Here is a 27,296-nt window from a genome sequence, read left to right on the forward strand (position 1 = left end):
CCGCACGAGGAGACAGGCTTTTATAAAGAGCAGGTGACGCTACAGCTACCGCAAAGCGCAGTGGCCACCGCAGCTATGAAGTCGCACACACTGGCTGTCCTCGGTAAGTGAACATGTCCTCTCGTTAAAACGTAGCAGTACGTCTCTAGTGCTGTGTAAAGCGATAAACAACACACGGCATGGAAGTTGCTTTTCTTTGCTGTTCGAGTTCGATATTCTGCACCAGAATTTCGAATGACCCTGGAGAATGATTCACAATAAAACAGCCTTCAGTCAAACTTCAATTATTCTTTTCGAGCACTCATTTCTTTATCTCCAGACGGCGGTAAATTCTCACAGATTCATCGATTAAAAATTCCTCCTGGAGATACAAAACGTAGCCGTTAATCCTCAACGTGAAAGTGACTAATGGCAGTCTAATTGTGATATTACACGAGATTTGTTTCCCCCTTTTAGCTTAAGATGTCTCCTCTTTACTCCAAATAACACATGAAATATCCACTCATACATGCTTATGTATACAAGATAAGAAAAACAACACAAATGCTTAAGATCATCTTTAAGGACGCCTTTTGAATTCTTCTATTGAAAAGACGTCTAGTCTCTAATTGAATTGCGTGTAGTGTTTCTGGATGTACTGAGTGACTCATCATATGACGGTGATAATAAGATGCTAAATGATTGTAAGCCCCTGCGTGTATAGCTGTCATGAGTTTTCTTAAGTGTGGCAACTAGAATGTTTTTGGTGAGTATAATTTTGTGAGCAAACTGTCGCAGTTCATGGTTCTGCTGATATCTCCTTGCGTGTAAAAGTAATTTAAATAAAAAGGGGCGTAGCTATTGATAATATTCCCGTTAGTTCAAATACGATCTAGAAGACGCATCACCTCTGACGTAAGAAATGTGTCTCATCGCGTTTCTTGCCAATTAAGATTCATTTTCCGTAGGGATTGCTCCGTAACAGAATTCAATTTGTTGAGTGGTGGTGGAAAAAGGTATGGCATCTACCGAAGAACATCTCAATACATTTTTGGTGTTGTAGCTCTCACTGATCCGGTGTCCGTATCAGTCCCCCATTAGATGTAGAAGTTGGTAGCTTTATTATCCTCCAGTCCCCAGCCCCTCCCCCGCGCCTTCGTCCAGTATGAACTACTGTAAACGTATTGTTAAATCCACGGTTGGAAGCCACGCTGCAGACACTCTGGAACAGAGGTGACACAAACTAAATTCAGTGACACGAAATGATTGGACTCGCTGATGAAATGATTGAAATGGAATTACACCATACGATACCAGTAAAGTACGCTCGTAAAATGCCGATCGTCATGAATACGTCATGACTATCGGTCCGACACATATTTCCCATACTCAGGACATATTCATTACAATTGCCATGATGCATGGCTTTGTGAATTTGGATGAGACCACTCCCTAAGTTAAAGTAAAACTCTTGTTTCGTCATCACAAGATGTTAGCAATTTATGAACATTCCTCTCGTATCGAACCAAAAGTGCATGTACAAGTGCCATGCTTTGTGTTTTGTTCTTCACGGTCATGTTGCACGAAGTTTTCATTAAATGACTGATTCGGTAACTATAAGGTACAACGTTACTCGGGCGTCATTGGTGTTTTATAGGCTTTAGGTCGCGATTCAAGGTGTGTTTTCCTGCCTGACTTTAGGTCTGCCAGTGCTAGACAAATCATCGGAGGCTATAAACACTGAGAAAGCAGGATCATCAATGAAAAAATTCAACAAACTGAACTGCTTACACATATCCACGAAATAGTCGGTTCGTGACGTCATCAATGGCTCTCAGAAATCACGTAGTCGTGCCGGCGAGTGTTGCGAAGTTTGCAGAGGCGGAGAGTTGGCACTGTTTGCTTTATTTAGCACTAAGAGCCACAATTCGTTTAATTTCATTTCATCTTCATTTCTATTAAAGTTTGTGCTTCTGAGTTCCTATGGCCTCTTGTATGTACTGGCATTGTAAGGATCAGATCTCGAAAAAACCGTAATATAGGAGAAACGAATTTGTTGGTTCCCTGTTGCCAGTGCACGATGTGATACTGCCAATTTGTCAGTATTTCCCAGAGAAACAGCCTTCGGAGTGCGACCTAAACCTATAAAAGAAAAATGACTAATGATGCAAATACCGACCGTGAAAGCCTGTATTGATACTCAGCCATCTATGTAAGTTCCAGTGTAAGTTGAGGAATTGTGAAACCAGGATTATGTAGAAGCTTTTCACTCCTACGACCAACTCGTAGATCTTTTCCCTGCAGGCTAGGCTCTTCCATTCTCTCTTCACACGTCTGCGGGCTTTCCCAGTTTTAATCGTTTTCTTTACGGTTCCTTCGCTCGTCACGTAACGGCATAGGTAAATAGAACACAGTGGCGTGCTGAATGCGAACTGGGATGTATTTCATCATAAGTCATACGAAACCCAATTTCCGCCTTCTCCCTGAAAGACGTGAATCAATGCAATCAGACGGATGCAGTTTTTACTGACTTTGAAAAAGCATTGACACGAACCCTAATTAAAGACAGTACGTTCATATGGCATATCAAACTAAATTCGTGACTGGACTAAGGATTGCTTGGCAGGGCGTACCCAGTACGTTATCTGGGGCACAGAGTAATCGACAGACGTAGAAGTAGCTTCAAGAGTGCCTCAGAGAAGTCTGTTGGGACATTTGCTTTTCGTGTTGTATGTTAATAACCGTACAGGCAATAACAATACTGTGGTGTAACCGCCAGACAGCACACTTGCTAGGTGGTAGCTTTTAAATCGGCCGCGGTCCTTTAGCATACGTCGGATCCGCGTGTCGCCACTATCAGTGATTGCAGACCGAGCGCCGCCACACGGCAGGTCTAGAGAGATTTCCTAGCATTCGCCCCAGTTGTACAACCGACTTTGCTAACGATGGTTCACTCACAAAATACGCTCTCATTTTCCGAGACGATAGTTTAGCATAGCCTTCAGCTACGTCATTTGCTACGACCTAGCAAGGCGCCATATTCAGTTACTATTGATATTGTGAATCATGTACCGTCAAGAGCGACGTTCATCATTAATGGATTAAAGTTAAGTATTCCACCAGCTACGTCCGTTTTTCTAAATTCTAATTTCCTTGTCCTGTTCCAGACCTCACGCCAGCCTGCGTGAGCTAAAACGCGTGCCTTTCGGCCTCCTCTAGTAACACGGTATTGGCTCTCCTGCCAACCACAACAAATAGTAATCTCAGACTTTTTGCGGCTGATGCAGTTATCTATAATGAAGTACTGTCGTTAGATGTTGACAAGATTTCAAAGTGGTGGAAAGATTTTCAGTTTGCTTTAACTCTTAAGAAATGTAAAACTGTGCACTCCACAGAACGGAAAAACGTATCAGTAACTTAGTTTTGGTATCAGTCAAGCCATACAAATACATGGGTAACAATCTGTAGGGATATGAAATGAAGTTATCACATAGTTCGAATCATAGGTAAAGAAGATGACAGACTTCGGTTCATTGTTAAGATAATGAGTAAATGCATTCAGTGTACAAAGTGGATTGTTTACAGAAGACTGATGTGTCCATCCTCGAGAATGTGGCCCCATATCAAACTGAAGAAACAGGACATATTGTACATGTGCAAACAAGAACAGCACGAGTGGCCTCGGGTTTGCTCGAACAGCGATACAGAGATGCTGAGAAACCTGCACTGGCAGACTCTTTAAGACAGACCCCAGACATCCAGCGAAAGGTTATCAGAATTACGTGAAGATTCTGGGTATGTACTATGGATCCCTATGTATCGCTCGTGTAGAGGCTGCGACGACAGGTTTAGACTAATTACTGCGGGCACAGAGGCATTTGAGTAGTCATTCCTCCTATAATTCCTAAGCGAATAGAATGGTGAGAAAACCTACTACTTGGTAGAATTGTAGGTAATTTGCTACGCTCCTCACAGTAGTTTGCATAATGTTGACCGTACGAAAATACTCTCGTCGGCACAACGATGGGGTCTTTGGTTTGCTACAGGAGATGATTGAGCGGAACTTCAACATATTAAATATTAGTTCACTTTATTACAATATGGATATGAAGATTTACTTAACTTTGTACAATCCATTTCCTCAGGCATGTTCTAAGTATTTACAACTGTCTCTTAGTGTTAAAGTATCACGTGATACACACAAATTTACAAGACTCTCCACTTGGGAACAACTGACATGCACGTTAATGTTCTGCCAAAGACATTTGACACACTGACGGCCTACCTAAGACGATGCTGTCCACTTGATCACTGACTGCCAACTGGGCCCAGCGTTCCTCTGATCAGTCTTAAGCAGACCGTCGACTGCGGCGACATAGCGAACCTATAGCGCAGTAGTCTCCGACGTGGGTGTAATTACCCCCTGAGGGGTAAAATGAAATTTTCTGAGGTGTAAAAACCAAACCATTCGATTCTGTTTCAGTCACGAAAATATATGACTTACAGAAGATCATTACTATTATCACAGTTTTGAAACACTCTAATACTGATTGTTTAGGTCATCAATAATTACTTTTTTCGATGAATAGCATTAATGCGGTGGAGGTTACAGGTTCCTCACAAACTCCATTCACTACACACATGTTGTGATTTGTCCTCTACATCGCTGATGATAAAAGTGAGTGGCCAAACAGGCAGAAATTTCCAAATTAGATTCCGAGAACATACCATAAACAGCGACACAAACCCATACACAGTATTTAACCATGTAAAAACTGAAAATCACAACATAGACAAGAATGAAAATTCGATGCAAATTCTCCACATAACACAAAAGGCCCAATGTTGAACTTTCTGGAAGAGATAGAAATATATATACACACAGAAAATATCCAGAAAATTTTTTAAAAGAACAAACCGATTTAAAACATATAAACATTTTTGATAATTTTGTTGAAATTATTGACCACGGATAATTTCATAAAACGAACACCAATATACAGCTGCAAAGATTGTACTATCACACATCTTCATAGATTTATAAAAACGAATCTGTAGCCATGTAACATCGCTGACATAACTCATATAGTAAATATCTCTGGAGTGAGTATTGCGTTCTGCGCATGTTGTCAACATTAAACCAGGATTGTCACGTGATCTCGGGACTTCGCTGTGCCTGTGTGCTTTCTGCAGCGTTTGAAGTTTATAATACCAAGAGTTTTTGTTGTGTTTCACAGTTTGTTGATAGTGTAATAGCGATAGTGAATTACGTTGTTGCTACGGATGCAAAGAAAAATATGTGAAAGGAGGGATAGTAACTTTTCATGGGTACATTCCATATAGCTCTAATTATAGTTTTCATTTTAGTAAGAGACACTGTATACGTTTAAAAATTTCGAGACGCATTATAATTAAGACTTGATTCTGTAGACCTATTTTTCTACGATTTTATGACTATATAATAGATATTACGGCTCGTACAAAAGCTTACAAATAATCGCTTCCTCTCGTAAATCTGCTAGTAGAACAGGAAAGGGAAAGGTTAGTTGATTCAGTAAATACTATCCTCCATGCATTTATCAGTGACTTGTCAATTATGTGTATAGATTACTCCGTCTACTATTTATTTAATGAACTGGGAGCAAGTACTTAAAATGCGTAAAATAAATACCTCAAAGTGCCACCAGTAAGAAAAATTGTGCTTTAGGTCGCAAAAACGAGAAAATAAATACGCAGATATACAAGAAAAATGGACGAATTAGCAGGGATATAATCTAATGTGTGGTAAATTCGGTGTTTTTCGGACACTTGCGAAAGTACTAACGTACTGTCAAGTCGTTTTGCAGGACCATCACTGCAAAAATGTACTTCAGGCTCTGTAATACTATAAAGTGCGGTATCATACCAAAAACTACCAAAAATCGAGTGCATCTGAACTATGACACCTATCGCAAAGAAGCTGAATGTAATATCACTTGCCCTTAAAAGTTACGTAACTGGTTTATTCCCGGTATCAAATGGATACTGTTAAAATGTCTGCGCAACATATATAAATAATCCACGACACGTACGAAAAGAATCCGTCTGTACTAGGGATGTAGTGACATTCTAAATATACAGGGCGCTATACGAACAAACACACGACGTCCCGAGATTACGTGACCAGGCCGGCAATGTGTGTTGACAACACAAAATCTGTTCTGCGCATGTGAGTGCTCACTCCAGAGATATTTACTCTATGACATAACTCGAAGCTGTCAAACTTACAAAATGTTAACAAGATCTTAAAGATACTGGCCAACAAAGAAAAATTCCACTGCTCAGACATTAGTTGGCGAGGAATTTATAATTTCGCCTGTGCTTTGCTTAAAAACGCACCAAGTAAGATATCTGACAGCAAGAGCGTCAACGACGTAATATGGAAGTAAGTCTTACGTCAAATATACAGAATAATTATTTATTACGTAAACTCACAGATATATGATCTAAGTACCGTACTAATGTTGCAGAGTGCTTGAATATGGCCTTTGAGCCGAAATAGGCCTATAGCCAATGAAAATAAAGTCACAATAATAACTGCTACACAAAGCAGAGTTTTGGCTTAATGTACGCATAATGTCCTTACAAGACATATATAATGCTGCAAGCCCAGAAGAATTTAAAATTATTATTATTATTATTATTATTATTATTAGAGTGGTTACACGCAAAACATTAACAGCCTGAAGCCGAACAGTTTCTGCCAGTTCAGAAGTAAGGAGTGCAGCAATGAAGTGATTTACGAACAGTAGGTATAGTGCACGTAGCTGAGCTTGCTTAATTTTAAACGTGCAGTGTGTAGGCCAACCAAGTGAGCAATAGTGAGGAGTAATGCAGGGGAACTATATTTTGTAACAAGTGTGTAGCTTCACTGTGGGTAGTTACGAGGGTGCTTTGAAAAGTGCTCGGAGATGAATAGAAAAAAATTACTTAAATCATTGAAACTTTTTTTATTTTTCAATATTGTCTCCTTGTAGATTAATGAACTTGGTCCAACGATGTTCTATTGTCTTCATCCGATCTCGAAAATGAGTTTCATCCAGGACTGCAAAATAGCTGTCAACTCCAGCTATCAATTCTTCGTTTGAAGTGAATCTTCATCTACGAAGAAAAATTTTCAGTTTTGGGAAGAGACGGAAGTCTGACGGAGCCATATCAGGTGAATAAGGCGGGTGTGACAACAATTCATACCGTAGTTGGTGTAATTTTGCATTGGCGACGACACATGTGTGCTGCCACGCATTGTCTTGATGGAAGATGACTTTCTTCCTACCTAAACCTGGCCTTTTTTCGCGTATCTTGCGTTGCGATTTGCCCAGAAGGTTAGCATAGTGTTCTCCAGTAATTGTTTGCCCAGTAGGGAGATAATCTACAAACAGAATCCCCTTCGCATCCCAGAAACTGATGCCATGACCTTTCCTGCCGAAGGAATTGTCTTTGCTTTCGTTGGTGGCGGAGAATCATCATGTTTCCAATACTTTGACTGCTGTTTTGTCTCTGAGGTACAGTAGTGCACCCAAATTTCATTGGCGCAAAACATCTTGTTTGTACTCCTAAAATGGACAAAACATTGTTCCGATATGTTCATTCTCATGCGTTTTTGGTCCTCGTCGAGAGTCGGGCTCCCATCTTGCATATAACTTTTTCATTTCTAATTCTTCAGTTAAAATGTGATATACCCTCTCAGGTGACATCTGGCAAGCGTGAGCAATTTCACGCAATTTCGATCGGCGATCCTCCATGATCATTTCGTGCACTTTCGCAATGATTTCTGGTGTAGTGACATATCTTGGTCGACCACTGTGTGCATCATCATCAAAGCTCCCCCGGCCAAATTACATTTGTCCATTTGGCAACAGTTTAATATGAAGGAGCAGATTCCCCTAGAGTATTCTGGAAACTGGCATGACTGTCATTTTCTTTCGTACCTTTCTTTACAATGTACTTAATCACTGCTCGAATCTCGATTTTTTTCCGTCTTCGGAAATCACTACTCGGGAACAATAACAGAGCCAAGTCACTGCCACACACACACACATACACACACGCACACACACACACACACACACACACACACACACACACACAGAAACAAACTAAATATCATTCATCTTTCATCATTTTAAAAATAAAAGTGTCCCACGAAAAATCTTTCATTCCACAGTTTAGTTGGTACTGAAGTTGGTGATATTGTGGGGGAGGAGGCAACAGACGGTAGGGGGGGAGGGTGGGCGGGGAAGCTAGCTATTGTCTGATTGCACTCAGGGGTAATAGGGGTAATGGTGTAAGAAAGATCGGGAACCACTGTTCTAGGATACCTGGCTACGTCGACGTTTTTGATTGGTCAGCGCGGCGTTCATCAACTCTACTCTTTTGTGGTTTCGATGGGAGGAGCCAACCTTGCTTTGGGGGCCCATTCTTCAGACGACACCACACATAGTATGGATATAGACGATGCTGTGATTGTCTCACCGCGTTTGACAACTTTCAGTCGAAATATAAATTTTTCCACTCAGTAATTAAATCCATTACTGTGATTCACCCCATTCGTAGTCGCTAATTATAACAATATGTTTACTTTTGTGCTGTAACATATAGCTATAATAATCAGCGGTGGAAACGCTGACCGTGTGCGGCTGTTTCTTGTTGGATCGTCTGATCAGTCGGAAGTTGCATTGCAGAGGAGAGTAAATGCCTATTCAAAATATAATTATTTTTGGATAGCTCAACATGAATTTCCTAAGGGACCGTAGTTTATCATGCATTTACCAGTAGAATATGGCGCGGAGAAAATATTTCGCCGCATACAACTTCCGTCCGATTTCGACGAAAGAATTCGTGACTGTGAACTCTCTATTTGGCAGAAACATAAAGAAAATTAAATAACTTCATGAAGGAGTGAGACATAGATTCTATATTAAATAAATAGTCCATACACCAGTTCCATTTAACTCTGAATTTATGGCAGTTAATAGACGAGCTTACACTGCAATGAAGGATTTAACATGGATGCCGTTTTGACTGGCACTTCTCGTAATGAAAACAATTCCTTTGACGTATTCACATACACGTCGCACAATAAATCTACTGCTAGGCACTTTTAGTATTACACATTTACTTTACACTAAAACAATATTATTTTTAACGATAATAATACAGCGGCAAGACATGCGCGTCCGACACAAGTTACAGGAGACAAGAGAAGAATGAGTAACTGTTCATCGAGAATATCTCGTACATAAAAAAAAAAAAAAAATGTGTAAAAGTGTTCTTCTTCTGTCCGTTTTTCGCGCCGCGGTTTTCAAAGTCAATAACTCACTGCATCTCGACGGCGCTTCGACAATAAACAAGTTACGTCACAGGTCGTTCACCTTTTATATTCTCGCAACATTATTTGCTAATTGTAGCTGTTGCCGAGCGACTGCTCGATTAGTGAAAGATTTTAAATGATAAGGCAATCACATAATGTTACAACAGACAGCCATGCCCGAGGGAGAACTCGAATCCCCGATGGGGGAAGCCGCACGAACCGTGGCAAAGCGCCCTTAGACCGTGCGGCTACTCCGCGCAGCAGTGCTTAAGTCAGCAGAAATAAAACGAAGTACTCACGTCTGGGCAACCAGGAAGGCGGCAGAGTTATAAAGAATGGGAAGAACCCAAGAAAGGCAGATATTGTCAAATATGTGGCAAGTAATGGAAACTTGGAATCTGGATGGAAGAATTTCAAAAGGACGTCTGGATTTATCTATTACAAAAATGTAAATTTCGAAGGCAAGAGGAAGACCTATAAGACAATTGCAAGGCCAGAATTGTTGTCTTGGGGCAGAGGCAAGGGCAACAACCAAGAACCATTGCAACTGGCTTTATGTAGCAGAGATGGAGATATTGAGGTCGATATGTGGATAGACCGGATTCCAAATGAGGATGTGTAAAAGTTGTTGAAGTGCCCGTGAAAGTGCAGGAGAGGTGACTCCAGTGGTGTGGGCGTATTGTGAGAAGAGACCAAATTCATCTTGCAGGGAGTGATATGGAAATAATTGAAGTTTCCGGGGATAGAGGAAGCCCTAAAAAAAGAGGTGGGTGGACTGCATTCGAGAGGACTGTAGAGACAAACAACTGATGGAAGACGATGTGCGAAACCGGAAAAAGTGAAGAAATTTACCAAACACGTACGCCCCGTGTAAGGCAGGGAAAGACGCTGTAGAAAAAGATGAGATGCATGTTAGAGACTGTCGTAATTCGAGTAGTGGCCGAGCGGTTCTAGGCGCTTCAGTCTGGAACCGCGCGATCGCTACTGTCGCAGGTTCGAATCCTGCCTCGGGCATGGATGTGTGTGATGTCCTTCGGTTAGTTAGGTTTAAGTAGTTCTACGGTCTAGGGGACTGATGACCTCAGAAGTCCCGTAGTGCTCAGAGCCATTTGAACCATTTGAATAGTTGTTGAGATGTTTATATGTGCATTTCAAACAAGTAAAGAAGAATTCTTTGTTTTCGACAGTAATAACACTTCTTGCTTCGGAAAAGTATGGTATTCATGGTCGTACGATGTGATCGTGACCGCATTGAATAATTTGGGGCATTGTGGGCAGGGCCTCCAACCATCTCGGGAGTTTGAAACTCTAATACACCAGTTGGACACCATTTGGCATTATATCCCTCTTGAGACCAGATCGAATAACTGCTCGCAGAAGAATCAGAGGCGGACCAACACATTACTGACTTGCTCGATTTGTGAAGCTCTTGCTTTTGAATAAATCATCCAACTTCTCTGAAATTACAATCATTTGTTTGTCTGAACGTATATATCACATCTACCGATTTCCGTCCCCTTCGGATAATTCCTTTTTTTTTTTTTGGCTTAGAGTGTATTTTCTTAGTGAGATCAGGATGTGGCAGAATATGTGTACCTCTTTGGTGTTGTTCTTTCACAGTACTGGCGGCGCTCGCAGGCTGTGCCACTTCAGAGGAATGCCCTACCTTCTGCGCACAAATTTACCAGCCAGTGGCAGCCCTGTGTGGCTCCGAAATCAGGGAGTTTGGAAATCGCTGTGAATTGGAAGCACACAACTGCCTGCACAACAACGGTATTTATGTATTATTGAGCCTTGTGTGGCTCGTGTTCCTGCCATCATGTATTTTACACCCTGTTTTTAACGTACTTCCATCTCACTACGTTAATTTAAATTACTACTGTCACTGAGTTGCTGCTTTGCCTGACCGTGAGCGGTATTGGCAGCGCGTATCGATATATCCCTCTCATAGTATCTTTGCTCGACTGCTATTATTTCCCGGTCGTTTATCGTAAGCAGCTCGGATAGCGACTTCGGGTCTGTCAGTCAGTTGGAACGTGTCTGCAGTCCGGACCTGCCAGTCTGGGAGTTGCAATGCGGCACTAGTGCAGCCGGGTTGGAGCAGCAGTGAGGTCTGCGTCGACATGGCTCGCCCGACCATTGCCCCCACGCATCACGTGAACCGGGCGACGGTCTTGGTGGATCGTCGGTCGGTCGTCCTACCGAACGACGCGTTTTGGCTCGCCGATCGTTCATGAGTCGGCTGTGTGTGTGTGTGTGTGTGTGTGTGTGTGTGTGTGTGTGTGTGTGCGCGCGCGCATCTACTCCGATTTGTCTTCGTGCGTGCTTAGTTACTGTGGAGTGCCGTTCAAGTCTTCGTGTAAGTGTTTGTCAAACTGTGTGTGTAGTTGCTGTAGTTTCAACTGACAGCTTGTTTTAAGCGCTGGCGTACTGGCAGTGAATCAGAAAGTGCGAGGAGGAGAGGTCATGGCGGCAGGCAGTTCGGGTCGTGAGCTGGGCCCTGGCAGTCAGTTGCAACTCGTCTGGAGCGCAGCCCGGGCCAGCCAGTCGCCGGCTTGCAGTAGCAGTGAGTCCTGCGTGGACCGACCGTTGCCGCCACGCATCACGTAAGCCGGGCCTGACCTTTGGTGGGAGCGCGGGATTAGCCGAGCGGTCTAAAGGCGCTGCAGTCATGGTCTGTGTGGCTGGTCCCGGCTGAGGATAGAGTCCTCCTTCGGGCATGGGTGTGTGTGTTTGTCCTTAGGATAATTTACGTTAAGTAGTGTGTAAGCTTAGCGACTGATGACCTTAGCAGTTAGATCCCGTAAGATTTCACACACATCTGAACATTGGTGGATTGTTGGTCGGTCGGTGGGTCCGAGGATATCTCCGTGCGGCGTAGTCGACTGGGCCGCTGGCGGTCTCCGTGCAGTGTCGGAGTCTGCCTGTAGCTGTCCGATCGGTACGAGCATCGTCGTTCGCCGACCCAGGACGTGAAGGTTGAGTGGTTTTGAGCACTACGTTGTTGGTTCCGGCGTTGCTGTTGTGGAGGTTTTCCTGTGAGCAACAACGAGTGAAGTGTTAGAGATAGCCGCCATCAGGTGGAACTGATCAAATTAATTTATCCATAGTCAAGTGCACCAGCGGAATTTTCTGCCTTGTGGCCGTTAGTGTTCTGGTGTCCTGCCCTGGCCACTAACGTAAATTCAGGCAGTGTTCATTTTGGGTGAAGTTAACCGTATTATCTTGGTTCGTAGTTAAGTGAACCAGTGAAATTTTCTGCCTTGTGGCTGTTAGTGTTCTGGTTACCTGCCCTGGCCGCTAACGTAGTTTTTAGACAGTGTCTTTTCCTCACCTGTTGTTGCTGCCCAACATGGTGTGTAGTTTTGGCAGCTCAGTTCACATACGCGTTTGTATGGGGATTGTGATACTTGTAATTTTCTTTTGGAGCCTTGAATTCTCGTGTACTCCGTCGTGGCAAGAAAGTGGTTGGTCGGTCGGTCCGTCACTGTCCCTTGGTTGGGTTCCCATGAATTAAGTGTAGTTGGACTCACCACCTGTCTCGCCTAAGTCGCCGGCACGGTAGCTAGCTCAGCGTGTTCGGTCAGAGGGTTAGCAGCCCTCTGTAATAAAAAAAAACTGAGCTAATTGATCAACAACCAACTTAAACGGATGTCTTACGACGTCCGAAAAAAAAGTGAAAGAGGGCAGACCGATTCACTGGAGACTACTGAGTGCCGTTCTCTTAATTATCCTTTTGGCAGTGATAATGTTGGTGTTATTTACCAGTATTTTATATTTTTAATTTGGCAAAGATAGTTGTGGGCCTGAAAACATGTTCTCAGAGTGTCCTTTAAGTCCAAACATTATCGCCTTCTGCTCTTGAAAGGCTATTGTAATTTCCTCTGAAAGATTTTACAAGTTATTGAGAGCCTTCCGCCGGCGTTGGTGTTGCAAAAAGGAAATTTTTAAATTTAATGTATTGTTTTACCGACTGTTGCAGTATATATATTTCCTTACTTTGCAGAATTTAACTTTGCGGCCTTCAGCCATCCTATAGTGTTTGTCTCTTTCTGTGCACCTTGGGGGCCATCAGCCCTGTTAGAATCCTAAACATTGTGGCCTTCTGCCTTCAGTAATCATCATAATATATTTGGAATTTTGAAGATTTTATCTGGCGGCCTTCAGCCGCTCCGCATGCTGATCTCATATATGTATACGATTTATCTTATTCGTAAATTTAACTGTCATGTATTTTCAAAATTGAACTTACTCTAAAACATCTGTTTGGATGTCTTCAGCCGCGAAGCAAATTTCTTTCAAACGTGTATTTGTGAACTAAATGATAAGTTACAATTGTGAAATGAATCCGGCCTAACTCCCTCGGCCCTTTCCACAATCCTAATTACCTGTTAGCCCTGCGTGATTTAGCGGACGTTTCAATTATGAGCTACTGATTTCAAGTAAAAACTGTTCCGTGCAGGACTTTCCCATTCGAAACCCATTCTTACATTCTTACACTTCTTTGCCTACAGTTTCTTTAACTCTGTTCACGAGGGATTTTCAATATGTTTTGTGTGCCATTGTAGAAGTAACACCTCTTTATCAGCTTTGTTTGTGTCCCCATTTATGTAGTGTAGTGTTTTCCCTACTTCTAGAAAATTTTATATTTTCCAAATGTTCTCAAAAATCAGAAGTAAAAGCATTTATGGTTTCTTATTATTACTATCATTATAAATGTTAGTCACTTTTATTCACCTACTTGTCCAGCATACTCTTCTGCTCTGAAGAACAGGGAACTGAACCTCAGGCGGATCGGCTCAGGCTTGACGAATGTTAGCCTTGGCCATCCGTAAGTGCAAGTGTGGCTTTTAGACCGTTTGCCACATTCGTTTAAACGCCCAGTACAGTGTTTTCACTTCTGGATGTGAAAGAGTGATGGTGAGAAGGAATCGAAGGAAAGCGTCAATAGAAGAAATGGTGGGATGGGAAGACGTACTTGTTTTGGGACGAAATGGTGGTAAAAAAGGAAAGACAAGACGCTATTATGTAGATGCAACTGAAGAATGATACAGCAGGAATAAAAAAAGAACTCGACGGGAAACCCTTATACAGCTAACTGCGCTCGAGAGATAGGTTGTTTTAGTGAATCATCTTATCTCTCTCCCCCCCCCCCCCCCCCATACCAGAGTAGCTTCAGAACAGAAACCAAAAACCTTTGACTAATAGTTACTATTAAAATCAGTCTTGATGACATTTATTTATTTTGGTAACTGGTTTCGACCACGCCTGTGGTCATCTTCAGACCTATCAGTCAAATACAAAGTCTGATCAGATACATTGACGAAAATTATATAAAACTACAAAATTCCCTTTACTTTCTGACTGATTATATATACACGATTTATATTTCTATATTTGTGTTATAAACATTTTTATATACTTATGTGCAAGTGATCTTATTCTATGATAACATAGTCTGTCTCATAAGTTTTAGCCACTCTTCACTTTTTCTTTTTCCTTTACATTTTACAAAGTAGCAAAAGATAATATAAACTGTTATTATATATGTAATGTTGTGCATATATTTTGTCACCTGCTTTAGTGTTTGTCACAGGTACCTGTTAATTCCGTACATTACACTGTCATTGTTTTATTCTTAGTCTTCTAGTACCATTTTTTATACTTTAAGTATATTCTTGTTTATAAGACTGGCATGTAAAATAAAACATAGCATTGCCGTTTAATATTGTCACATGTAAAATTTGAAATATATATAGGAGCGTTATAGGCAGTATTTCAAGAATATGCACAAGTACTGTGCCCTCTCGATTATTTTTTCTTAGTTTTCATCTGCAGGAACTAATTATCTATAGAATAATCTCTACAAATGGATATCTTGTTACACCTTGGAATTGTAAATGTACAGCATTTACTAAAACACATCAGTCAACGATTTTTGCACCTTCCTTAAGGGAAAGGGCCCTGGTTTTCATAACGACATGGTGCCGTTAATGTTACGTCGTCTGACGTGACAGCGTTTACCTATCGATATTAGAACAACCTCGTTGGAGAGTAGCCTGCCGCCACTTCTTTGGAATGGCGTCTATACTTGCCGTGGTAACCAGTAGCTTCTATGTGGTTCTCAGACAGTCCCAGAGAGGGCAACCCATGTACTGTAGAAACAATTTTTATTTGTCATATGGTTAATATTTTTACATACGTTGTCTAACAATAGCTGTTCAACCAGCTACTTTCCATGTATTTTTCACATTCTTGTCATTGTTATTTTAATTACGAAATTTTACGTTATTTGACTTTTAATCCATTGGTTAGCGCTGACATCATTCTGTCAAAAGTGGACGGAGCCTCCAGTATGTAAGTAAGACGTGCACTGCTCTATCTAGCAGTGATTACCACCAGAACGAGGTTCCTGCGCATACAGAATTTTGGTAATTCATAGTTTTATAACTTTGTATTTTTATATAATTTTCTTCCGTGTATGTAGCCCTCTGATCAGACTTTGTATTTGACTTGGTCTGAAGGTGACCACGGGTGTGGTCGAAACCGGTTACCAGAATAAATTTCTGATCAAGACTGATTTTAATAGTAACTATTAGTAATAACATTGATCGCTGTCTGCTCCCGCGATGTATTCAAAAATGAAAAACCTTTGAGCAGTTATTTTTAAATTGTCTCAGCATCAGCTCGCTCAAATGGTTTAATTAAAGACTAATACTGATTACCAAGTCATCGTCCTTCGATCTGAATAAATTACATAAGTAACGAGTTGCTATGTAAGGTGCTCAAATCATGTGGTGATGGCTTGGCAATGAATCGAAACCGATAACGAATCATCTGAGCGACCTGAGTCTGCAATATAATGTGTAATGCATTTCACTATAAAATGTTCACTGTATTTCTCTAAAACAGTGTGCCTAGACAGTATGAACACAACGCTAACCTCTGTCGTCCCATGAACCTTTAAATATTCAGGCACAGTGTGGCTGCTCTGAAGCACACATGAAACGCAACGTGAGTAGGCTTGCAATTAATGAAGATGAACATGGTCTTGCGGCATCTTTTTCTACTACTGCTACTATTGTTGCAAACCTAGTCAGCACTAGGATTTCAGTCCGCCGTTTGGGAGAATCTTGTGTGCTGAATTGCAGGTTAACCAGCAGCGTTCGCGTAGGGAAATGTGTGAATTCCTAAGGCACCAAACTGTTTAAGTCATCGGTCCCTAGACTTACACACTAAACTAACTTACGCTTAGAACAGGCCGGCCGGGGTGGCCGAGCGGTTCTAGGTGCTGCAGTCTGAAGCCGCGCGACCGCTACGGTCGCAGGTTCGAATCCTGCCTCGGGCATGGATGTGTGTGATGTCCTTAGGTTAGTTAGGTTTAAGTAGTTCTAGGTTCTAGGGGACTGATGACCTCAGAAGTTAAGTCCCATAGTGCTCAGAGCTTTTTGAACCATTTTTGAACAACACACACGCCCATACCCGAGGGAGGACTCGAAGCTCCGGCGGGAGGGGCCGCGCAGTCCGTGACATGTCGCCTCAAACTGCGCGGACACTTCGCGCGGATTCTCGTACGGTTAAGAGTTCTCCGACGTGACCTACCGGTGGGTGCGCTCGCGTTATGTTTTACAGGGAAGTGCGAAGCACTGCCCACTAACTTAATAGCAATGCTTGTCCTGTGCTACTCCGCTCTCTTAATGTCTGCAGTTTTCTTTTCCTTAAAGAAGCAAGAAGAATCCGTTTGTATTTGTCTTGGCCATTTTTCCAGTATTAAAATAAGATTACATCCTTCGCTTGCAAATAAAGTTTTAGAGGTATTTTCTATGATTGTACGGTAAACCTAGAAGTTAAACAATATCTTTCTGTGTTGTTTCCAACTTCCACTGTTCCAATGAAAGCCGACTGTTATCAGTCTGAGAATAAGGGTGATGTATATCGAAGCTGATTGCTACTGGCAACTTGAAAATAAGACGAAGACGAGGAAAATAATAAATTATGTTGTCAGGCACACTCTTATAAGCTAAAGCATTATGACCGCCTACTTAGAAGCGTGATTCTGTGTGCCATGGATTCGACAAGTACTTAATAGGTTTCCATGAGTTTGTGGCACCACATATCTACGTACTGGTCACACATTTCCCGTAGCTGACGGGCGAATGGTTTCTGGACGTGGAGCTGGCGTCCGATAGTGTCCTACTTGGGTTTCATCGGATTCGTTGTTGTTGTTTTGGTCTTCAGTCCAGAGACTGCAGAGACTGGTTTGATGCAGCCCTCCATGCTAGTCCATCCTGTGCAAGCTTCATCATCTCCCAGTACCTACTGCAACCTACATCCTTCTGAATCTTTAGTGTATTCAATTGTTGGTCTCCCTCTACGATTTTTACCCTCCACGCTGCCCTCCAGCACTAAATTGGTGATTCCTTGATGCCTCAGAACATGTCCTACCAACCGATCCATTTTTCTAGTCAAGTTGTGCCACAAGCTCCTCTTCTCACCAATTCTATTCAATACCTCCTCATTAGTTATGTGATCTACCCATCTAATCTTCAGCATTCTTCTGTAGCACCACATTTCGAAAGCTTCTATTCTCTTCTTGTCTAAACTATTTATCGTCCACTTTTCACTTCCATACATGTCTACACTCCATACAAATACTTTCAGAAACGACTTCCTGACACTTTAATCCATACTCGATGTTAACAGATTTCTCTTCGTCAAAAACGCTTTCCTTGCCATTGCCAGTCTACATTTTATATCCTCTCTACTTCGACCATCATCAGTTATTTTGCTCCCCAAATAGCAAAACTCCTTTACTACCTTAAGTGTCGCATTTCTTAATCTAATTCCCTAATTATCGCCCGACTGAATCTACTACAGTACATTATCCTCGTTTTGCTTTTGTTGATGTTCATCCAATATCCTCCTTTCAAGACACTGTCTATTCCGTTCATCTGCTCTTCCAAGTCCTTTGTTGTCTCTGACAGAATTACAATGTCATCGGCGAACCTCAGTTTTTGTTTCTTCTCCATGGATTTTAATACCTACCTTTAATACCTTAATACCAATTCAGAGAAGCCAAATTTGAAGTGCAAGACATCAACGTGAGTTCACTATCATGCTCCTCAAACCACTGCAGCACGATTCTGGGCTTGCGACGCGGTCAGTTATACTGCTGGAAGATGGCATCGCTGTTGAAGTCAAGCTAAGGGGTTACAGCTGGAACCTAATATGTTCATGTAGTCTGTAGCTGTCACGGTGCTTTCGATTACTGCCGCAGGTATCATGGAAGCCTAGGGAATGTCCCCTATAACATAATACTACTCCCACAGACCTGCGTGCGTGGTGCACTGTACGTTTCGAGCAGACGTGCCTGGATGACAGCCTATCTGGACTCGACGATCGACCTGGTTTAACAATAAACGGGATTCGTCCGACCAGGCGACACGATTCCATTTATCCGCGGTCCAATTTCGATGATCCCCTGCCCACTGTAATAACTGACAATTTCGTTGGATCAGCATGGGAACACATAGGGGCCCTCTGCTGTGGAACGTCATGTTCAATACTGCACGCTGATGGGTGTGCTCCAAAACACTCGTACCTGCGCCAGCACTGTACTGTGTCGTCAGATCTTCCACATAACGTCGCCTATCCTGCTTTAGAGAGCGCACACGCCTCCGATTTACACTACTGGCCATTAAAATTGCTACACCAAGAAGAAATGCAGATGATAAACGGGTATTCATTGGAAAAATACACTATACTAGCGTTGACATGTGATTACATTTTCACGCAATTTGGGTGCATAGATCCTGAGAAATCAGTACCCAGAACAACCACCTCTGGCCGTAATAACGGCCTTGATACGCCTGGGCATTGATTCAAACAGAGCTTGAATGGCGTGTACATGTACAGCTGCCCATGCGGCTTCAACACGATATGACAGTTCATCAAGAGTAGTGACTGGCGTATTGTGACGAACCAGTTGCTCGGCCACAATTGACCAGACGTTTTCAATTGGTGAGAGATCTGCAGAATGTGATGGCCAGGGCAGTAGTCGAACATTTTCTTTATCCAGAAAGGCCCGTACAGGACCTGTAACATGCAGTCGTGCTTTATCCTGTTGAAATGTAGGGTTTCGCAGGGATCGAATGAAGGGTAGAGCCACGGGTCGTAACACATCTGAAATGTACGTCCACTGTTCAAAGTGTGTCAATGCGAACAAGAGGTGACAGAGACGTGTAACCAATGGTACCCCATACCATCACGCCCGGTGATACGCCAGTATGGCGATGACGAATACACGCTTCCAATGTGCGTTCACCGCGAGGTCACCAAACACGAATGCGACAATCATGGTGCTGTAAACAGAACCTGGATTCATACGAAAAAAAAATGACGTTTTGCCATTCGTGCACCCAGATTCGTCGTTGAGTACACCACCGCAGGCGCTCCTTTCTATGATGCAGCGTCAAGGGTAACCACAGCCATGGTCTCCGAGCTGATAGTCCACGCTGCTGAAAACGTCGTCGAACTGTTCGTGCAGAAGGTTTTTGTCTTGCAAACGTCCCCATCTGTTGACTCAGGGTTTGAGACTTGGCTGCACGATCCGTTAAAACCGTGCGGATAAGATGCCTGTCATCTCGACTGCTACTGATACGAGGCCGTTGGGATCCAGCACGGCGTTCCGTATTACCCTCCTGAACCCACCGATTCCATATTCTGCTAACAGTCATTGGATCTCGACCAACGTGAGCAGCAATGTCGCGATACGATAAACTGCAATCGCGATAGGCTACAATCCGACCTTTATCAAACTCGGAAACGTGATGGTACGCATTTCTCCTCCTTACACGAGACATCACAACGTTTCACCAGGCAACGCCGTTCAACTGCTGTTTGTGCATGAGAAATCGGCTGGAAACTTTCCTCATGTCAGCACGTTGTTGGTGTCGCCACCGGCGCCAACTTTGTGTGAATGCTCTGAAAAACTAGTCTTTTGCATATCACAGCATCTTCTTCCTGTCTGTTAAATTTCGCGTCTGCAGCACGTCATCTTCTTGGTGTAGCAATTTTAATGGCCAGTAGTGTATGTTCTGTGATGAGTTATGGACGTCCAGCTTCTTGTCGCGTACTCGTGGTTTCAGCACTCTTCAACCACCTTCCATAGCTGCTCACAACAGTAGCACGCGAACAGGCGACCAGCTTCAGTTACCGAGACGCTCGCTCCCAGACACCGGCCCACAGCAATCTGGCTTATGTCAAAGTCGCTTAAGTCGGCAGATTTCCGCATTTGCACCACTTGTCATCGCTAGAATGATTCCCCATCCGTCTCTGCTCCGCTAATGTTCTTTTACCGCGTTATGTGCCCTCAGCGCTACCATGCAGCGCACAACCTCGCGGTTGGCAGTGGTCGTAATGTTTTGGCTCATAAGTGTATGTGGCTGGTCTACATTTAATCACAGATTTCGCAATAAGGTTTTATACATCAGTTTTCGAAACATGCCTAGCAGCAAACCAATAGTCACCTACTTTGTAAGAAAGAATCATTTCAGTACATGTTCCAGGTCGCTTTCGTCATCTAGCCAAAAGACACAGCACCGACATTTATTATGCAGTATGTCCTACGTAACTACACTTTTAAGTTGAAAAGTACTACAGACATCCGGCATGTATGCTGACTAGCGACACAAAGTGAATGGGTCCACTATTGAAACTCAGCTTTCACGGGCGATGTTCATGCTCGTGGGCCAGAGTGGAATATTAGTTTGAGATGGGAGCCGCTGATGTAAGACTCCGGAAGCGTTAAAAAGTGAAGGTCATTGGGAGTGGCTGGCCGACAGAGATACCGTGCCGAAAAATATGGGAACAGTGAGAATTGTACTTAGAAATTAACGGCGTTGGAGCAGTCTCTTGCTTTGGAGATGGCATAATCATCTGAGCTTAGTATTTTGGTGCTTCTTGAACTTCCTTTTTTAAAAAAAGCGGCTTACGATTATGCTCTACTTACGTAATGCTTGACAGTGTGCCATTCCCTTGGGGACTGGCGTCTCACTGTCGTGCCAGAGGGTCGTGCAACTGACGGGGAGAACACACAGCTATTGACATCACCTGATTTCATATAAACTTCACTCATTGGAGGAGGGGTCAGAATAAGCGAACGCGCGTCTCGGCATATCCGTAAGTATACGACAGTTTCCGAGAAAACGTCGTTCAAAGTTTTCGAGGTACTTTAGGTACTTCTAGCCCATGATAAGTTTAACCGCTGCGGTGGCAGAATGGCTTTACAGTTTTGTGCCCCGTGTTCGAAACATGATTTCTTTTGTTTCTGTTTTTTTTTTGTCTATCAGTCTCTGTAGAAGATTACTAAACGAATGTTTTCTGATGTACGCTACTGGCCACTAAAATAGCTACACCACGAAGATGACGTGCTACGTGCTACAGACGCGAAATTTAACCGACAGGAAGAAGATGCTGTGATATGCAAATGCGCCGGTGGCGACGCCTGCAACGTGCTGACATGGGGAAAGTTTCCAACCGATTTCTCATACACAAACAGCAGTTGACCGGCGTTGCCTGGTGAAACGTTGTGATGCCTTGTGTAAGGAGGAGAAATGCGTATCATCACGTCTTCGTCTTTGATAAAGGTCTGATTGTAGCCAATCACGATTACGGTTTATCGACTCGCGACGTTGCTCCTCGCGTTGGTCGAGATCCAATGACTGTTAGTAGAATATGGAATCGGTTTGTTCAGGAGGGTAATACAGAAGCCGTGCTGGATCCAAACGGCCTCGTATCACTAGGTGACAGGAATCTTATCCGCATGGCTGTAACGGATCGTGCAGTCACGTCTCGATCCCCGAGTCAACAGATGGGGACGTTTGCACGAACAGTTCGACGACGTTTTCAGCAGCGTGGACTATCAGCTCGGAGACCATGGCTGTGGTTACCCTTGACGCTGCATCACAGAAAGGAGCGCCTGCGATGGTGTAGTGTACTCAACGACGAACCTGGGTGCACGAATGGCAAAACTCCATTTTTTCGTATGAATCCAGGTTCTGTTTACAGCATCATGATGGTCGCATCGGTGTTTGGCGATATCGCGGTGAACGCACATTGGAAGCGTGTATTCGTCATCGCCATACTGACGTATCACCCGGCGTGATGGTATGGGGTGCCATTGGTTACGCGTCTTGGTCACCTCTTGTTCGTATTGACGGCACTTTGAACAGTGGACGTTACATTTCAGATGTTACGAGCCGTGGCTCTACCCTTCATTCGATCCCTGCGAAACTCTACATTTCAGCAGGGTAATGCACGACCGCAACTGGTTCAACTGGCTCTGAGCACTATCCGACTTAACTTCTGAGGTCATCAGTCCCCTAGAACTTAGAACTACTTAAGCCTAACTAATCTAAATACATCACACACATCCATGCCCGATGCAGAATTCGAACCTGCGACCGGAGCGGTCGCGCGGTTCCAGACTGTAGCGCCTAGAACCGCTCAGCCACTCCGGCCGGCGAAAATGTAATCACATGTCAGTTCTAGTAGAATATATTTGTCCAATGAATACCCGTCTGTCATCTGCATTTCTTCTTGGTGTAGCAATTTTAATGGCCAGTAGTGTAGTTTAACCGTTGCGGTGGCAGAATGGCTACATAGTTTTGTGCCCCGTTTTCGAAACAAGATTTTTTGTTTTTGTGTTTTATTTATTTACCAATGTCTATAGAAGATTACTAAAAGAGTGTTTTCTAATATATGTCCAAACAACGTTGTCCTTATTCGTCTACTAACTGTCTGTCTGGTGAGTGAAGAAAAAAAAGGAATAAATGAAAAATACTTGAAATTGTTTACGGTGAACAGTGGAGCGCAGTGGTTGGCACAGTGGATTCGCATTCGGGAGGACGACTGCATGAACCGCTTCCGGCCATCCTTGATCTCCCTAAACCGCTTAAGGCAAATGTCTCATTGGTTCCTTCGGAAGGACGCGGGCACGTTCCTTCTCCATCCTTCCCTAATCCGGGCTGGTGCTCCGTTCCTAATGACCTAGTTGTCGACGAAATGTTAAACACTAATTTCCTCCTCCTCCTCCGAAAACTTCATCAGTGTTGTTGATATTTCTATGGCGAGTGAGGTACGCTGTTCATTGTTAGAAATTTCTATATTTTCAATGTTTCTACGATCGGAATCAGTCAAGGGAATGCACCAAATATCCCTGAAGACTAAACAGAAGAATGAGAAGAGTTAATATAAGAAGAGTTAATATAAGAACTGATAGAAAAATTAAATATAAAAATACGAGAATTTTTTAAAAAAATTGTACGCTTGAAAATACCATGGACACGTATATTACATAATAAACGAATGGCGATTGTTGTGGAGCCCAGATGGTCACTTTAGAATTAATATTACGCCTTGATACCCGCTAATATGATAAACATCCGTGTAGTAATGTTCTCGAGGCATCGGTAGATAAACGGGAAAAATAAAATAAAACCAATAATCGGGATTCGAACATGGAGCGCAAAAGTGCGTAGCCTCGACGTAACCCATTATGCCAACAAATCGGCTGAACTTACCGCCTGCTAAAAGGTATATAAATTACTGAGGAAACTGCGTTTTCTCACAAAAACGGTCGGGTATCTACAAATGACCTGAGACACGTGCTCGCTTGTTTTGACCCCTCTTCCACTGAGCGAAGTGTTTGGGAATCAGCTGATGGCACTCACCGTGTAGCCGTCGTGATGGAGGAAGACTAGCTTGTGGTTAGGAGAAATAAGTTGCGGCCGATGAAGCCAAACACCCGTCTCGGGCGTACTTCTTCATACTGGCCACTCCGATGGGATGCGGTCACCCTCACCCCCCCCCCCCCCTCCCGCCTCTCCCTGCTCCCCCATATTATTAGGACGCTGCCCACTGACACGCGACCCCATTTTCCAGATGCAGGAATTCCCAGTTCATAATGCTTGTGGTGCAGATATTACTAAATGCAACCATTTCACAGAGTACATTCCATATTTTGAAGAGAGGGAAGTAGAAAATTTAAGTGGGTACTTGCTTTCTACTTTAGCCGACTACGTGACATGCGTGCTGAAACTTTTCAAATGTTGTGCAGAATTTTGACTCCGGGTTAAGCATTTATAAGCTGGAGGTTTTAATGTGTTACATAGTGACTCGTACATCCTTGATTATTCCAGTGATCATGATCACATTTATTCGTCATATTAGTCATAATGATTTACATTTAGTCAATCACATTTATCCGTCGTAGAGTTTTTGACTTTTCAATTCTTTAATTTAAAAATTCATTCTAGTAATGATGAGAGGTATGCTTTGTCTCTCTCTCTCTCTCTCTCTCTCTCTCTCTCTCTCTCTCTCTCTCCCCTTCCTTTCAAGGGCGCAAACATGACTGTTCCAAGTTCTACATTGCGCCTTGTCAACAAGTTAATAAGTGGTGGGAGAGATGTGGGTTCGTAGCACTTAAAAATATCGTACAGAAATAATGTTGGCTTTTTCGTTTCTATTCTTCCTCCTTTCGAAAGTGCTCTTTCTGCACTGAAAAAATCTTGTTCTTCAGTAATTTGGCATATGTTTCTGAGGTCGGATTCTACATCATTTCGTTAATTTATTCTACGGAAGGAACTGTAATGCACACCATTCGCCTGCGTATCTTTTGGATAGCTGAGTGTTTTCGTGTGGTGACTACTTGTGGCGTGTGTTTCTGCGTCGAAGATTAGAAATTGTCAGTATTAAGGATATGACTGGAACCATCATTCAGAGCGCTGAAGTCTAGTAAACATGAACTCTGAAATGCATACCTTATGAACTACCAGCGCTTGTTCATCTTCGCGATTGTGAAACACATCTCTTCCACTGAACAAGTTCTCCTAACTGTAAAAGTATAAATTTTAGAGTCCATATATACTAGACAGTTTTTCCATATTTTGATCCATACTGCCTCCTCCCAAAATATGGAAAGCAAACAGCTCGCAGTAGAAGAGATTTCTTTCAGAGTATCTAAGATGAAGAATTGCTAGTAGCTCGTAAGATGTGCATTCCAGAGCCCATGTTTACTGGACATTTTTGCTCCGAATTCTCGTTCCTGTCATATTCTTAATGTTGACCATTCCTTTTGGGGCACCATGTATGCTTTGGATATTTACGCTGTATACTTTCCTCTCTAAGAGTAATTTAGCAAAAAAACTGTTTATGGAAAACTGAAAATGATTACCTGCTACTTTTGAGCCATACAAAGCTGCGAGGAAACTTACCATCAAACTTTGCAAACAGCTTCTTATGCCATTTTTTACCTTTATTATTACCAAGTCTGTGTCGTTTGCCAGCCATGAATGGATAGACTGAGTTACAAAACTGATACATTACAGTAGAAATAATGTGTAACTTAAAAACAAATTTTAACAGATTAACCATTTTACTCTGGATATATTTAATCTACTGCTGAAATTTGAGTTCTCTGATAGTCACTAGTTTTGGAGGAAGTTCAGTAGATCCATTCATTGCGAAGAAACTGGAGGAGACGATATTTGGAAAGTCTCATGGTAATTAGTCGCCGTCCAACTTTCGTTCTGCTTTGTGCAGCATTCATAATGGGCCAAAGAAAACTCATACAGTCGTATGTACTTTTAAAAATTCTAGACTTTGAACTCGTGAATAGTCAAATAATGATGCTGAGAATGATGATTACGACTTAACGTCAATTTTTGCAGCACAAGATTTGTTCTTCTAGTACTTAACGAATCAGTTTTTTGACAAATGCACTTCACAGCAAGCCTGATATTTTAAATTGAATATTCTACAAGCGTAAACAAACGCATTGTTTATTGCATTAATATGGAAATGTATTTAATTTCAGCATTATGTTCTGTTTCAGAATGCAAAGGCTGACGTTACCAGGAGCGATACGACGCCAGCAGCACTGTGATGACTGATGTATCAGTCGAAGAAATGGTTGACAGATGTTTTTAGAGGCTTTGTGATTTGCTGACGGAAACAAATTAATTGTAGAAATTAAATACAGACATGTGGGCGTGTTATTTTCATTGTGTATTTTTTCATGTTTCCTGCTTCGTCTCGAGTATTTTATTTCACTTATGTACCACATTTTAGTGCGGATAGGTATTCGATGACGTCGGCGAACTTACAACGTCCACGGTTCGCTCGTTCATTTCACAGCCAACCTTTTCTCGGCTACTGTTCGTTTCATATTTTTCAGTTTGGAATTTTTATTACAGCTGAAATTTTTACAGCATCCCAAGCCTCTGTAGAAGTTCTTAAATCAAAGACAAGTGAAACCACAGTGAAACAGCATTGCTGTTGTATGAGACGTCGTCACTGTAAAAATGACTTTCGTAAAAGCTGATCGTTGTCTTACGTAATTAAGTAACGCACGCAAATTTACATTTAATATTAATCCACTGACCTTACACAACATTTCACTTACATTATGTTTCAATTGTTAGCTCATTTACAGTCTTACACACAGACTCCTCAGAATAATAGAACAAATTCCTTTTCATCCGTGATTGCTGTATTATTGTGAGTATGACTGGTAGTTGCTTTACACTTCCGAAAAACATTACCGATCAAGTTACCACAATGTTCGCAGATATATTTTTGATTATGGGTGGTCTTGTCTAGGATATATTCATCAAGTTTCTATTTCTAGTTTCGTAAATATGGACGCTGGCCCAAGTTTAGTACAAATAGGCACTCCTTTTGGACGTTGACAGAACAAGGAATACGTACAAGTTGGGAAAAGCAAATATTTTGCATTCATTGAAGTCTTTTTGTACAAGAAATTGTGCTCTATTATTCAAAAATGCATCTTACAATATTTTTCCGAAAGAAAAAAATATTATTAGCGCCAGTAGAGTTTCCCAGGGGTCTTACATTAGTTCATAGTTCATCCAACCGACTAATAAATCAGGACATCATTGTCTCCTGA

At 42.4% G+C, this 27,296-nt stretch overlaps 1 long non-coding RNA gene across 1 annotated transcript; it reads left to right on the forward strand.

The window, feature by feature from the left end:
• On the forward strand, positions 1–26,385 carry LOC124805375. The gene is made up of 3 exons (XR_007017450.1): positions 1–103; positions 10,949–11,101; positions 26,223–26,385. It is a non-coding gene; the product is annotated as an uncharacterized LOC124805375 (long non-coding RNA).
• Positions 26,386–27,296: the final 911 nt, after the last annotated feature.

This window comes from Schistocerca piceifrons, chromosome 7, assembly GCF_021461385.2.
Source record: "Schistocerca piceifrons isolate TAMUIC-IGC-003096 chromosome 7, iqSchPice1.1, whole genome shotgun sequence".
NCBI classification, from domain to species: Eukaryota; Metazoa; Arthropoda; class Insecta; order Orthoptera; family Acrididae; genus Schistocerca; species Schistocerca piceifrons.